Source organism: Chanodichthys erythropterus, chromosome 23, assembly GCF_024489055.1.
Source record: "Chanodichthys erythropterus isolate Z2021 chromosome 23, ASM2448905v1, whole genome shotgun sequence".
NCBI classification, from domain to species: domain Eukaryota; kingdom Metazoa; phylum Chordata; class Actinopteri; order Cypriniformes; family Xenocyprididae; genus Chanodichthys; species Chanodichthys erythropterus.
This window is the reverse complement of record NC_090243.1, coordinates 24,726,879-24,741,787: the sequence shown is the minus strand read 5'-3', so window position 1 is coordinate 24,741,787 and position 14,909 is coordinate 24,726,879. Positions and strand designations below refer to the sequence as shown.

The 14,909-nt window shown below is 39.3% G+C and overlaps 1 pseudogene; it reads left to right on the top strand.

Moving 5' to 3' along the window:
• The window catches only part of LOC137013513 (NXPE family member 3-like), a 56,079-nt pseudogene extending 45,009 nt beyond the window's left edge, over positions 1 to 11,070 (top strand).
• The last annotated feature ends 3,839 nt before the right edge of the window (positions 11,071 to 14,909 follow it).

The window sequence follows — 14,909 nt, the reverse complement described above, 5'->3', positions numbered from 1 at the left end:
TGGATGTAAAAGCAAAACCACTTTTGCTGTCAGAGATTACAGTTGTTTTCAACTGCTTACACACAAAATCCTCACTTGTAACATAATTTCTGAAACCTGACACTCAAATACCAGAACCACACACCAAATCTGCAAAACCATTCACTAATTCTTGGCCTTCGACTCAGTTTCCAATTTCATAAAAACACTTTTTGCAAAACACAACACACAATTCTCTATGTAAGTATCTTGATATCCTTTTTCAAACACATGGTTGATGTATTACTTTTCTTTTGTACTGTAATACTGTATTCACAACCACAAATGCTTACATTAAAAAAATAAATAGTATAGTAAATGTACAAAGGAGCTCATGAAAGAAGAGCTTTAGGTTTTGAATAACTGTGTGTATATGATATATCTAAAAATAGAATATTACAGCAAAGGTGTTTACAACGTAAGACAAATGTTTGCTTTTGAGATGTGTTTGTGATATTTTGAATGAAGTGCTTCATTTTGCAAGAGATGTGAGGCATTTTGCATTTTGTGTGTGCAATTCTTGGATTTGTGTGTAAAGTTTTGAAAAAAAAAATAGGCAAAGTTTTAAAAATGTGTGTAAGCAGTTGAAAGAAAAAAACTGTAATCAGAGGTTAAAATTTATTATCAAAGCTGTTCCTGATCAGTACCCAAAGGTTTGCACAGTGCATTTTACAAAAGACAGCTTCCTGAACCTGGGACAAGTACAACACCAGTGTCTTGACGAATAATGCTACCTATCAATAGCTACCTAGTAAATTTGGGGTAGGCCTACTGCAACTCGAACTCGAGTCTGGACTCGAGTATAACTTTTTCCAGACTTAGAATTGTCAGGGATGAATTTTTACTCGGACTTGACTCAGACTCGAGCATTTGGTACTCGAAAAATGTTCCAGAGTCTAACTAAGTCCAGGGATTGTCACTGGGCAGATCGGATCAGTACTGCATTGTCATAAAAGTCAATCATTCGCATGTCTTAGACAAGTTTCTGTGCACTCACGCTAACAGAAAGCGCCTATCAGTCAGCGTGCGGATGCTGAATTAAGTTCTCTTTCACATCTTATTGTGCTTCTACACACTTAAATAGACACACAGTTATGTCAAAAGGCCCGTCTCAGTGAGTATTCATGTAAACACGGTCAGTTATGCCTTAAGTGAATGTAAACAGTTGGGAGATAATCAGATGTGTCAGTATATTGGATCCGTGCATTAGATCTTAAAGTGACAGCAGCCTAATAAACCTGCTGCTGTCGATGTCCTTAATGATAATCAAACAACAAAATAAAAAGAGAATGGTTCACTTCTCTTGGCTGAGTAACTGTAATAATAATCATTTATATTTAATGCATACTCTGATTATGCACTGTTTGTTTTATTTGTATTACTTTATTAAATATCTGTAGTTTAAACAGGCAAGGGAGATGAACTCTGCTGCTAGGTCCATTTCTTGTTATCGGTCAGGTATTTTGTAATGTAGTAGGTCAGATGAAGATGACTAAGATTGCAAAAGGTTCAAATGACAACAGTATTAAAAACAAAACAAAAAACAGGTACGATTAGGAAGGTTAAGAGGTTAGGAACAAACAATACAGTGTGTAACACACAAACAATACACAACAATAAACTGAATGCAAGGAGTAGCTTAAATATGCAATGATAAACTAAATGACAAACAGGTGTATAGATTGCATTAGTGTCTATGGTAACTAAAGACTGGCAGGAAACTACAACAACGGAAACATGTAACTGAAGAGAAACAAACTAAAAGTTCATGAAAATGAAACTAAACAGCAACACAAAGTGACAGTATTACTTTTTGCTGTTGTAATAAAATTATTCTTTAAAACATGGTGGTAGCTTCTAGTTTCAAAGAAAAAGAATGTTTCTAACATCTTTGAAGCATTAGTTTACATGGGTCAAAAACAACAACAAATCTGTGTAAAAGCAGGTGTAGCTCGTTTATATAGCCAGGCAGGGCAAAGCCTTACCAAAATATTCATCAACTTGAACACATAGATCAATACAATAAACTTCCAATAAAGTAATTTGTTAATCATAAAAATATTTGAGTTGACCCTGAATTATGAAAATTACAAGTAAGACCTTTATGCACAGTGCATGCTATTGTAAAGACCTTAAGTCTGTCCCCTCACAGCCTCATTTTCATCCATGAAAAAATTCAATATGGCATCTACCTTGTCATATAAAAACCACACAAATATGCACAGCCTCAAACAGAGAGAAAAGAGGTTTAATTTTCAGCAGGTTCCAATAGGCTGTTCCCATTCACCAAGCTACCCCGATTACCACCCCTGCCTTGAATTCATACATTTATATTGATGGATAAGTCAAGTGCTGCCCTTTAGCTTTTTATGTTAGAAAAGCTGTTTCACTCAGAAATATGTCACAATACAGAAATCAAGTCGGCCATTACATTCCATTATATGACTTTAAGTTTGCTGAGCAGCTGATACTAATTATGAGATGATGTGAAATCAAAAATCAAAATGGCATGATGCAATTGAGGTTTGCTTTTGTTACATTTAAAATGTATGTTGTTTTTTATAAGTTGTTAAGGTTTAAAAAAAGATATTGACTTAATGAAATACAGTATTGTTTTGTTGGACTCAGACTCAAACCTTCTGGACTCGGACTTGACTCGGACTCGAATCCAAAACTACTACCATCACTATATTTGCATTGTTTTAAGTGTAGGTTTAGGGTTTGGGGTAGGAATGGACGTTAATAAATCCTAAAACTATGTCACATCACATGAATAGTATGCTGGTAGCAGAATCTGATAGGTCAAATCATCAGAACACTGGCTATTTACAAAGACTACTCTGTGAAACGTTCTTCTCAAGTTGTGCTTGCAAAGTTGCTTCTGATCGGAAACTGATGGCATATTATTAACTGTGTTTACAATTGCTTTAGAAGCCTTGGAAGCTGAAGAGGCATTACAGGCTGTTGGCCTTCCAGACTAATGCTGCTCCATCAAACAGACCATGTGGATCAAACTGTTTTTTTTATAGCATTAGCATGCCCTAATTGGACTGAAGCATTGGTAGTTTTGTCTGGGGGAAGGGGGCTGAAGGATTTTTTACTTTTCCTTTTTCATTTTTATAATGTGTGTTTAAGTATTCATGGGTTTACACTGATTGTTATTTGTGTATATGTATCTTTTGTTTTGTTTTTTTTCTCTCTCTTTTGAGTATAATGTATTGTATGTATGGACCCTGTTGATTCATCTGGTACAGTCTGAAGAGGGAGCTAGCCCTTATAAGTAAGGATCTATGAAGCTCATCGGTCAGTCTTGTTTGTTGGAAGCAAAGGAGAGACCCTGTTGCAAATTGGACCAGAATATTTGGTGTAGCCTTTTTGCACATTGTTGCAGTTTTGTTTTGTACAGTTTTTGTTTGTATTCCAATATGTGACCTTGTAATTTTTCCCACCACCTCACGGTAATAAACCACCTTTTTGGGAACCACTAAACCTCTGGCCAGCTTGATTGTAATTATTCCCTCTGACCACTGGGCCATCTCTTACATACGGTCCTGAGGTGCAATGCCATGGCATACCAGACCGGGTAATTTCTGACTGCGGATGTCAGTTTGCATGTGGAGCTTTCAGGGCATTTGTGAAAGAGTGGTGCTTTGAGCATTTTACCTCATCACCAAGACACCCGAAAGCCAATGGCAAAGCAGAGTCGGCAGTGAAGATTGTAAAAAGCCTGTGCAAAAGAGCCGCATTTGCTGGCGAGGACCCATGGAAAGCTATTTTCCATTGGAGAAACACGCCCACGGAAGGACTGCAGTCCTGCACAGCGGCTGATGTCGCGGAGACTGAGAACACACCTCTCTGTGGCGGACCAGCTCCTGATGCCCCGGGTCATCACTGAGATACCGGAAAAACTGTGTGTGAAGCGGTAGATTGCGAAACTGAACTATGACAGATCAGCCAAAGATTTACCTGAGCTGAATGTCGGCCAGCCCATCAGGATGAAACCACTCCCTGGGGACAGGACAGGCCGGTGGAGAAAAGGGGTGTGCTTGCAGCAGGCGGGCCCCAGGTCCTATGTTGTTAATGTTGTTAATGTGGAGGGGGCAACATACCATCGCAAGAGGGTCGATCTTAGACCAGCGGAGAGAGTCCCCTCTCTGTCATCAGGGCATCTAGAACATTCCCCGGAGTATCCCGGGGACACACATGCAACAGAAGGGGGCTCTGCGAGCGAGGACAGAAATGGAGAGACAGGCACCAGTCATGGGGAAGCACCCCATTCATCACAAACCATTTGCACACCACACCGAGAGGAGCAGGGCCAGACATACTCCCAGAGTGGCAGGCTAATTAAGCCTCAGGATAGATTGAACCTTTAAGTGGGGCAAACTAAACAAGAGAAGTGAACACTTGAGAACAAGAACGCTGTTAGCAGCTGTCATATCAGTATTTGGGTTTGAGCAGCTTTGTTAGGTAAATTGGGGTTTTTTCAGTTCATTGTAATAGCCTGTTATTAAGTCGGGTGTTCGCTGCAGAGTTAACAGGTAGAGTTTAATGAAGTTCAAGTTTGTTGACAATGCCATTTATTGTTTGGATATCTTACTACAGGAAGGGAGATGTTACAGGGTGTCCTGTTGTACTGCCGATTAGCACTGCATTATTAATACAATCTATCTATTATTAATACCAGACATGGCGTAAGGAACAAAGATAAACTACATATCGTCACAATCTTGTATTTATTACTTTCAAAAGTGTCGATTTGCATATTTATTGATGTTTTCAGCGATCTCTGTGTTAATTCCTGGAAGGTCACATGATATGTTTTTTTCTTCCTTGAGGCATTTGTGGACTAAGTGTGCACAGAGCACCCTCCGGCTGCAGGTATGAGTTGAAAACACAGTAGATCAGTGTATACAGCACTCATATGATGACAACAACGCGTTTTGGGTAAAAATTTAATAAATATCACTACTCTGTATAGAAAATTGACATAAACGTATGAGAATCCATCAATATTTCTCCAAATGTGCATGCTTTTAAGCTAAAAGCCTAAAAGAGGTATGTCATTTTGTCGAGCTTTTTCATGACGATCACACAGGAGTTTTTTCTCAGTGGCTGAGGCTTTTTCAATGAAATTTCAATGAAAAGGTAACGATTCCGTTTCTCATATTCATAACTCCCGACGCATATTAACAAATAGCGGACACCATACAATATTAAGAGTAAAATAGAGATTAAAAATTGAAACTTGAGTCTTAGATCTTTTTAATGATGTATAGTTTGTCAAGGTAATTACATTGCACCTAACAGTAAATTTGATCTAATTTAAAAACGCACCACTGCAGGTTAACAGATTAAAACCAGTACTAAATGTTTTCCCTTTCAGGCAAGTAGTTTCACTTCACTTCGTAGCTTCACATTTTTGAAACCCCTCTCGGGCAGCTATTTCAGTCATTCAAGTACAGCTCCTATCTCTTTGAAAGAGGAAACATCAAATTCTCCAAACTTGTTCACTAAGGTTATGATTAAATTTAATATTTGAAATCACCAATGAAATCTGACAACAACTGTCTCATAAATTTTGTTTCTAAATGCTCAAATCATGATAAAAAATGTTTAAGGTTACTCATGTAACCATGGTTCTCTGAGATAACGGGAACAAGCATTGCGTCTGCTTTTAAGCTGATGCTTATGGGGAAATCTCTGGGAGGTTTTTTTCTTTTCAGTTTTCTCCAAATCCTGAAGACTTATTGGTTTATGTCTGTGAGTTTCACAGGCAAATGGCTGTTCAGCCTGCCAAAATGGGCAGAGTTGGCTACCTATAATAGCCAGAGAAATGCCAGACCTCGTAAGAATCTTTTGACTGAGGAGCAGAATAGCATGACTTGCTGGCAGCGCAGTAGCACAGCAAGCTACGCAATGCGTGTTCCCGTTATCTCAGGGAAACATGGTTTCGTGAATGTTCCCTTTCGATACAGTTAATTTGCATTGCATCTGCTTTTAAAGCTGACGCTTATGAAGAACTTAATCCAATAGCGCCTTGCTACAAGCGCAGGTCGGAAGCTGCTTTGAGAGCCGACAGCTAGGGGGTGCTCTATTTAGGACCCCTAAACCAGCTGCATAGGAAGAGGCTCAGACAATAGTCGGAGCCTGCTACACAGTCCAGAAGCAGCTTAGACTGACAATACCCATGACTGAGGAGCAGGGATGTCCAGGTTATAAAATCTGGAGAAGGGAGGACCAGCCAGCCACCACACAGATATCAGCGATAGACACTCCGCTGGACCACGCCCAAGAGGAGACCATCCCTCAGGTGGAGTGGGCTCTAACTCTAAAGGGGCATGACAAGTCCATGGACTTGTAAGCCAGTGCTATCACATCCACAATCCATCTGTAAAAACTCTGCTTCGAGACTGGCAGTCCTTTATTGCGGCCTCCGAAGCAGACAAACAGCTGCTCTGTTTGCCGATATTGGCAAGTGTGCTCAAATATACACCGTAAGGGCCCTGACAGGACAGAGAGGGTGAGGTGCCTGTTAGTTTTTCACGAGCAGAATTGCTGACCATGCTATCTCCTGCGTTCTAAACTGGGTGGAGAGCACTTTTGGTATGTAGCCTTTCCTTGCCCTAAGGACCACTTTGCTGTCGTTAGGGCCGAATTCAAGGCAGGAAGGATCCACAGACAGAGCTTGCAAGACTCTAATTCACTTGACTGCTAAAGCCAGCAAGAAGACAGTCTTCAGCGAGAGAAACTCGAGCGGCTTGAAGGGTAGGCCCTGTAGTGCCCTAAGGACTGTGGAAAGGTCCCACGCCCGGGCTGAACATGGCTTAGCCCCCTTGAGGAAATGAATGACTAAGTTGTGTTTCCCAATTGATTGGCCGGCTATCGGGGTGTGATTTGTCGTGATGGTCGCCGCACAAACTTTGAAAGTGGAGGGGGCATGCCCACTGTCCAACATCTCCTGTAGGAACGTGAAAACTGACATGGCATCACATTCAACGGGGTCTATTTTCCAAGCTAGGCACCAGCTTCAGAAAAAATACCATTTCTGTGAGTAAAGAAGCTTTGTAGAAGGGGCCCTTGCCTCTAAGATTGTTCTCATGACTTCCCGGGAAAGACATGATGGCTCCCGTCGAGAGGCTAAACATGCAGGTCTGACAACTCTGATTGGGGTGCCAGATCTTCTCTCCTGCTTGGGAGAAGAGGTCTCTCAGTGGTATGGGCCATGGACCTGCTGACAGTAGCTGGACTAATTCTGGGAACCATGGCTGGTTCTGCCAGCATGGTGCCACCAGAAGAACAGAACATGCTTCTTCCCGTATCCGACTGATAACCTGTGGGAGCAGGGCTACAGGAGGGAAGGCATAATGGTGCTGATGTGGCCATTTCAGAGCCAGTGTGTTCATTTTCTTCGAGAAATAGGTTTGGCAGTGAGAGTTCTCTTTCGTCGCAAAGAGGTCCACATCCGCCTGGCCAAAGGTGCACCATTTCACTTTCACCGCCTGAGAGTCTCCATTCGCCCAGGGGAGGTCCAACATGTCCGCTCCCACATTTGAGGAGCCTGGGATTTGAACCGCCCTCACTGACTGGAGGTTTCTCTGTGCCCATAGGAGAAAACGGCTTGCCAATCTGTACAGAGCGAGACCTTTTTGGTAGTTTATGAAGGCAACCACTGTCCTGTTGTCCGAGCGGACCAGGACATGATGACCTCTGAGCTCCGGCTGGAACTCCTTTTAGGCCAGAATTGCTACCATCATTTTCAGGTGGTTGATGTGCCAGTTTGACATAGGGGTTGCCATGAGCCCAAAGGCTGTCCTGTCATCACTTTGGGCACCCCAGCCTGTCTTGGAGGCGTCTATCATGACTACTTTCCTCCTGACAACTGAACCCAGCAGCACCCCATTTTGGTAAAAGCGGGGTGCTTTCCAAGAGACAAGGGCTCTGACACAGCTGTGGAGGACATTGAGAATGTGTCAGCCTGTGCGGCACGCATGGGGTGGGACAAGGCTCTTCAACCAGAGCTGGAGTGGATGCAGTCCTAGTGGAATGACCAAGGAAGCTGCCGCCATGAGGCCTAGGAGCTTCTGAAACCTTTTGTGGAGGTGGTAGGAATTCGCCCTGAATGAGGCTGCCAAGCCTTAATTTGAGTCGAAGACTGCTCCTTGGAACAGAATCCGTTGGCTGGAAAGCAGTGAGCTCTTGCCAAAGTTGACCCTGAAACCCAAGTCTTGCAGGTGACTGAAGAGCCGAAATCTCTGGGTGCATAGCTCCTGTTTTGATTAGGCTATAAGAAGCCAATCATCGAGATAATTGAGGATGCAGATTCCTGTCGGCATCTGAGGGGAAAGAACCGCGTCTACGCACTTCGTGAAAGTACACGGAGCTAGAGAGAGTACAAAAGTAAGGGCTGTATATTGGTTAGCCACCCCCTTGAACGCGAATCTCAAGAACGATCTGTGGTGGGGTGCTATCTGGATGTGAAAGTAGGCATCTTTCAGATCCACAGATATAAACCAATCCCCGGGGTGAATTTGCGCAAGGATTTGCTTCATAGTCAGCATTCTGTAGGGCATACTGAATTTGAATTCATGACTGGTTGGAGCATTGGGATCCAGGCAGACAAGCAATGATTATGTCAGATATCTGATTTGAATAAGGGATAACAAATTTATTACATGAAAATGTAAAATTCTAGAGACAAACAAATGAATCAAGTAAATAATAGTATATAATAAAATCCTGAGAATTTAATCTAACAGATGAAGATTGCAAAGATCAGAGTATAGAGAAAGAAGGACAAAAGAAGTAAGATATTTGCAGAATGAAAGAAGAGATAGAAGAAATGAAGCATGACAAGAAGCAGAAGAAGTAGAAGTAGCAGAAGAGCAAAATAAGAGCAATGAATATATATGCAGGAAACTTAAACCCCTTAAACTTATGTTTTGGTCTAATAAGACAAGGTCAGATCTTGCATTATTTCATGTCTGCAGAGATGGAAACAGAGTGCTACAAAACGGGTCAAAATTTTAATACAAAGGTACATCATGTAATCAATTCTGATGTAAATAAACCCACTCAATCTTACAGCACAGAAGAGACACCAAAGATCTTACATTTGGAAATAACCAAACATATCAGAGCATATAGTCGAAGATATATAATTGATTAAAGAAATCAATAACATGTAAAAGAATAATAATATATAGAGAATAATAAATAAAATAAATTATATGAATAAAGATATTATCATAAACACTGGCGATTTTGGATATACCACTGATTGATTGCCAAACTAAAATATTAAACAGAACGATAAAATAATGTTTTAACTGGATAATGGTAATTTCAAATAAACATTTATGTTCAGAAAGATAAAACTTGATTTCGTTTTTTTTTTTATGTTCCTGTTAAAAAAAATTGTTTCCGGATTTTGTTATTGTTATTTTGTTTTTGTTATGGTTTGGAGCCCTGCTCCTGTATACAGTAAGCAATGTCTGTTTAAGAAATTAATAAAAGAATGAGTCTAATGTAACTTTCACTTATCTTTTTTAGGCATAAAAAAAATGGACCTCCACACTCCTCATTACGGTGGACCCCTGATGGCTGTAGAGATGAAAACTAATATCATTATTCACTGGAGGCCACACGGTGTTCCTTTGCGATTTCCTACAATGCTCATTACTGACTTACATTATATCGGCAATGATATTGATGAAATAGCTGGTGGTCCTCATGTAGTCATTGTCTTTACAATCTTTGCCCACATGGCATATCACCCAATAACATTTTATGTACATGAAGTGGCCAAAATCCGTCAGTCTGTTGTTGCACTGCTGAGTCGTGCACCAGAGACTACCGTCATCATCAAGTCTGGAAACACTGCAGGACTAAAGGTACAATTGCTTATTTTAGTTTTCTTGTGATAATATTTTGTTCAAAAAAAAAAAAAAAAAAAAATGGGCGCATTAGTTTTGATGCCGTTTACTGAAAGTCTAGAAACACTAGGGTTCTCATACTATGTTTTGGTGTAATATTCCTTTTAAAAGGGTAGTTCACCCAAAAATGAAAATTGTCATCATTTACTCATATCATTCCAAACCTGTTAGCCTGACTTCATCTGAGGAACACAGAAGAAGAGGTTCAGCAAAAAGTCTAAACTCTCTTCTTTACAGTGAAATTGGTGGAAGCATAATCAAAGTAGTCCAGATGGATGAGGAGGATGAATGGATGAATTACACTTTTGGGCTAACTATTCCTTTATTTCTACTAGATGAAAGAAAGGAATGGATTTATTGTCATTTATTTCCATGCTATTAGACCGACAAAAGTACAATAAAGTACAGGGCTCTATGTCCAGTAGACACACAGTAGCAATACAGACAATAGAATTAATGTAGATTTTTCCTATCATCTTTGTCTTCATACATTTTATATTATATTCTTTAATCATATTATTCTATGTCCTGTTGTTAATTTGTATGTGTGTCCTGGAAGCATGGTGTTTTACCTATAGATTTTGTAGTGCATGCAGGCTCTTATTGATGATTCTGATCTGTTGTTTCAGGACATTTTTCAAAGTGATTGGTATACAGTGCAGATGAACCAAGTAATGCAGGAGATGTTCAGAGATATTGATGGAGTAATCTACTTCGATGTCTGGCAGATGACTTCATGTCACTATCTACGTGAAGATGTTCACCCAGGCGCTGTTATCATTGCTAATGAAATTGACATGTTTCTCTCATATGTCTGTCCTTCCTAATACATTCAGACTCAACCACATAGAATAATATGTGACCCTAGATCACAAAATCAGTCATCTGAATCAGCGTCAATACATGCATTCATCGTCTCAATCGTGTATTTATTGTCTTGAAAAGTGTTTATCTGGATGTTAACACTAGAAGTCCCAGAGATTTGTAACCCTCCTTTAGCCAAGTGGATGCTAACTGGCTAGTCTTTTGGCTATCATTAGCATCAATTCATGTGTAAATATGGTCATTACCTGAGCAATCTGCAGGGGGGTTGGGGGTGTGTGTGTGAATGGTTGCTGGTGGCTTGTTTGTATGTGTGGGGGAGGGAGGGCTGCTAAAAGCGGAGAACTTGATTGACTATGGGCCGGTTTCAGAAAGGAGGTTAAGTGAAAACTCTGAGTATGTTAACCCTGAAATGAGGGAGTGCAAGTGATGTTTAAAAAGTTAACTCACTCATTCACACTGCAAAAATGCTTTTCATACTAAGTATTTTTTTATCCTATTTCAAGTAAATTAAAAAAAAAAAAATCTTAAATCAAGATGGATTTTCTATATGAGAAAATTATATATGATATTTAGTCTTGTCTCCTGGGGGGATCTAAATTAAGTACATTTTACTTAAGTAAAATGATCAATATCTGCCAGCGTGGTAATAGAAATAATCTTAATGCAAACGGAAAGTGTTGGAGTGTCTACCCAGGTGAAAAAACGTGCAGTAAAATACACTTTATTTTAGTACACTTTTACACTAATGTACAGTGCTCTATTTCCATGCACTTATTTTGTACTTAATATACTAAAAGCTCTTCTTTAGTACTTCTTAAGATAATCTTAAGAACATCTAAGTGTACTCAACTGTGCTATTTTGAGACACCATGAATTTGAACTAAAATGTGCTTTTAACATACTATCTCTGTATAGAAAAATGTATTTAGTTACCACTTGTAGTACACTTGAACCCATCTTTCAAACACTTTTAAAAATGGACTTATGATGTATTTCAAATATAATATTAATATATAATGAATATATACAAAATGTATTTATAATATATTGCCAAGCAGTGCCAGGATTGTGAGTGATTGCTGGAATGTACTCACTCACTTTTTAATATTATTTGTAAATATGTGTATAAATGGTTGGTTTCTTTATTTTATTTTGTACTATTTTTATCAATAGATCTCAGCAACAAAGGAAAACATGTGTGTTGATTTCTCCCTAAGATGGCAAAGTGAAACACAAGTTTCCTTGAAGTGGCTCAGCATGGCCCCACATTGTTTACATAACAAAAGCAACTGTTCACAGCTGATTAAGGATATTAGCCTAAAGCCTTCCAGCCCATCGGCTGTCCTGCGGGTTTTATAGGTAGAAAAGCCAAATGGCTGCTCTCTGGGACTTCTAGTGTTAAAGCCATGGTTAGCGAGCTCTAGAAGACATGCAGTTAGTTCCTGGTTCTTCTTCTTCTTTATATGGATTTGTGCACTAAAGGTGTACAGAGCGTCCTCTGGCTGCAAGTATGAATTGAAAACAGTATCCAGCGTTCATAGTGAAGACAATAAATGCTGCGTTCACGTCAAGTCAAGTCAAGTCAAGTCAAATTTATTTATATAGCGCTTTTACAATTGGTAATTGTTTCAAAGCAGCTTTACATATTAGAAGCACAGAAAAAAAGGGAAGTGGTTAAAACTGTACAAGCAAGCGTGGTAATATGTAACATATACAAGATGGTGCTACATTAAGCCAATGTCGGCTGACTTCCAGGGGTGGAAAAAAAACCCTAGGAGAAAAACCCAGCGTGCTAGCACTGGGAAAAAAGTCCTAGGAGGGAAAAAAACCCTTGGAAGATATATATATATGTAAATGTATATGGAGATCAAAATCTGAATTGTACATTTTTATTATAGAGATTAAAAATCGATTATATATAAATATATGTAAGCGGATACGGGGATTAAAAATCTGAATTATAGATGCAGCCAGAATTGGATCTTTAGGCCCATTGTCTCCTGGGCTACGTTGTAGTCAGGTCCAGATGCAGGTTCTCCATCTGATCTGGATACGGCCTGGATCCAGCACCCGGCAAACCTCAGGATAAGCAGAGAGACAGATATTAGCGTAGATGCCATTCTTATTCTGATGTACAGGTATATCTAGTGTTATAGGAAATGTTCTCGGTTCCGGCCGACCTAATTATTGCAGCGTAACAATCCTTTAACAGATTTGAAAAATGTTAATGTATTGATAATGTGTTATGTGTATGCAAGAGCAAAGAGATGTGTTTTTAGTCTAGATTTAAACTGACAGAGTGTGTCTGCTTCCCGAACAATGCTAGGAAGATTGTTCCAGAGTTTAGGTGCTAAATAGGAAAAGGATCTGCCACCTTCAGTTGATTTTGATATTCTGGTTATTATCAACTGGCCTAAATTCTGAGATCGCAATAAACGTGAAGGACTATAATGCATTAAGAGCTCACTTAGGTACTGGGGAGCTAAACCATTAAGAGCTTTATAAGTAAGTAGCAAGATTTTAAAATCTATACGATGTTTAATAGGGAGCCAATGTAATGTTGACAGAACTGGGCTAATATGGTCATACTTTCTGGTTCTAGTAAGAACTCTAGCTGCCGCATTTTGGACCAACTGTAGTTTGTTTAAAAGCCGAGCAGAACAACCACCCAGTAGAGCGTTACAATAATCTAGTCTTGAGGTCATGAATGCATGAACCAACTGTTCCGCATTTGTCATTGAGAGCATATGTCGTAATTTAGATATATTTTTTAGATGGAAGAAGGCTGTTTTACAGATACTAGAAACATGACTTTCAAATGAAAGATTGGTATCAAAGAGCACACCCAGGTTCCTAACTGAGGACGAAGGTTTAATGGAGCACCCGTCAAGTGTTAGAGAGTATTCAAGGTTTTTTCGTGAGGAAGTTTTTGGTCCAAAGATAAGGATATCAGTTTTTTCTGAATTTAATAATAAGAAATTTCTTGTCATCCAGTTTTTAATGTCAGCTATGCATTCTGTTAGTTTTGTGAATTTGTAGGTTTCGTCAGGGCGCAAGGAAATATAGAGCTGAGTATCGTCAGCGTAGCAGTGAAAACTAACACCATGCTTCCTAATTATCTCTCCTAAGGGCAGCATGTACAGAGTGAAAAGCAACGGTCCTAATACTGAGCCTTGTGGTACCCCATATTTAACCTGTGATCGATACGACATCTCTTCATTAACTACCACAGACTGATAACGGTCAGATAAGTATGATTTGAACCATGCCAAAGCAATTCCACTAATGCCAATATAGTTTTCAAGTCTTTTTAAAAGAATGTTATGATCGATAGTGTCAAAAGCAGCACTGAGATCTAATAACACTAATAGAGAAATACAGCCACGATCGGATGATAGGAGTAGATTGTTTGTAACTCTAACGAGAGCAGTCTCAGTACTATGGTTTGGTCTAAATCCTGACTGGAAATCCTCACAGATTCCATTTCTTTCTAAAAAGGAACACAGTTGTGTTGAAACTGCCTTTTCTAGTATCTTTGACAGAAAAGGTAGATTCGAGATTGGCCTGTAATTTACTAAATCTCTCGGATCTAGTTGAGGTTTTTTAATAAGAGGTTTGATAATAGCCTGCTTAAAGGTTTTTGGCACGTGTCCTAGTGTTAAAGATGAATTAATTATATCAAGAAGTGGACCTATGACCTCTGGAAGCATTTCTTTCAGTAGTTTAGTCGGCATTGGGTCTAACATACATGTCGTTGATTTTGATGATTTGATAAGTTTAGATAATTCTTCCTCTCCTATAGCGGCGAATGATTCTAGTTTTACCTCAGGGACACTACAGTGCACTGTCTGAAGCGAAACTGTAGACGGTTGCATGTTTATAATTTTCTCTCTAATATTATCAATCTTGCAAGTAAAGAAGTTCATAAAGTCATTACTGCTGTGCTCTATGGAAACGTAAACAGTTGAATCTCTGTTTCTAGTTAATTTAGCCACTGTGTCAAATAAATACCTAGGATTATGTTTGTTTTCTATTAAGAGATTTGAAAAATAAGTAGATCTAGCATTTCTTATGGCTGTTCTGTACTCAATCATTTTTTCTTTCCACGAAAGGCGAAAAACTTCTAGTTTT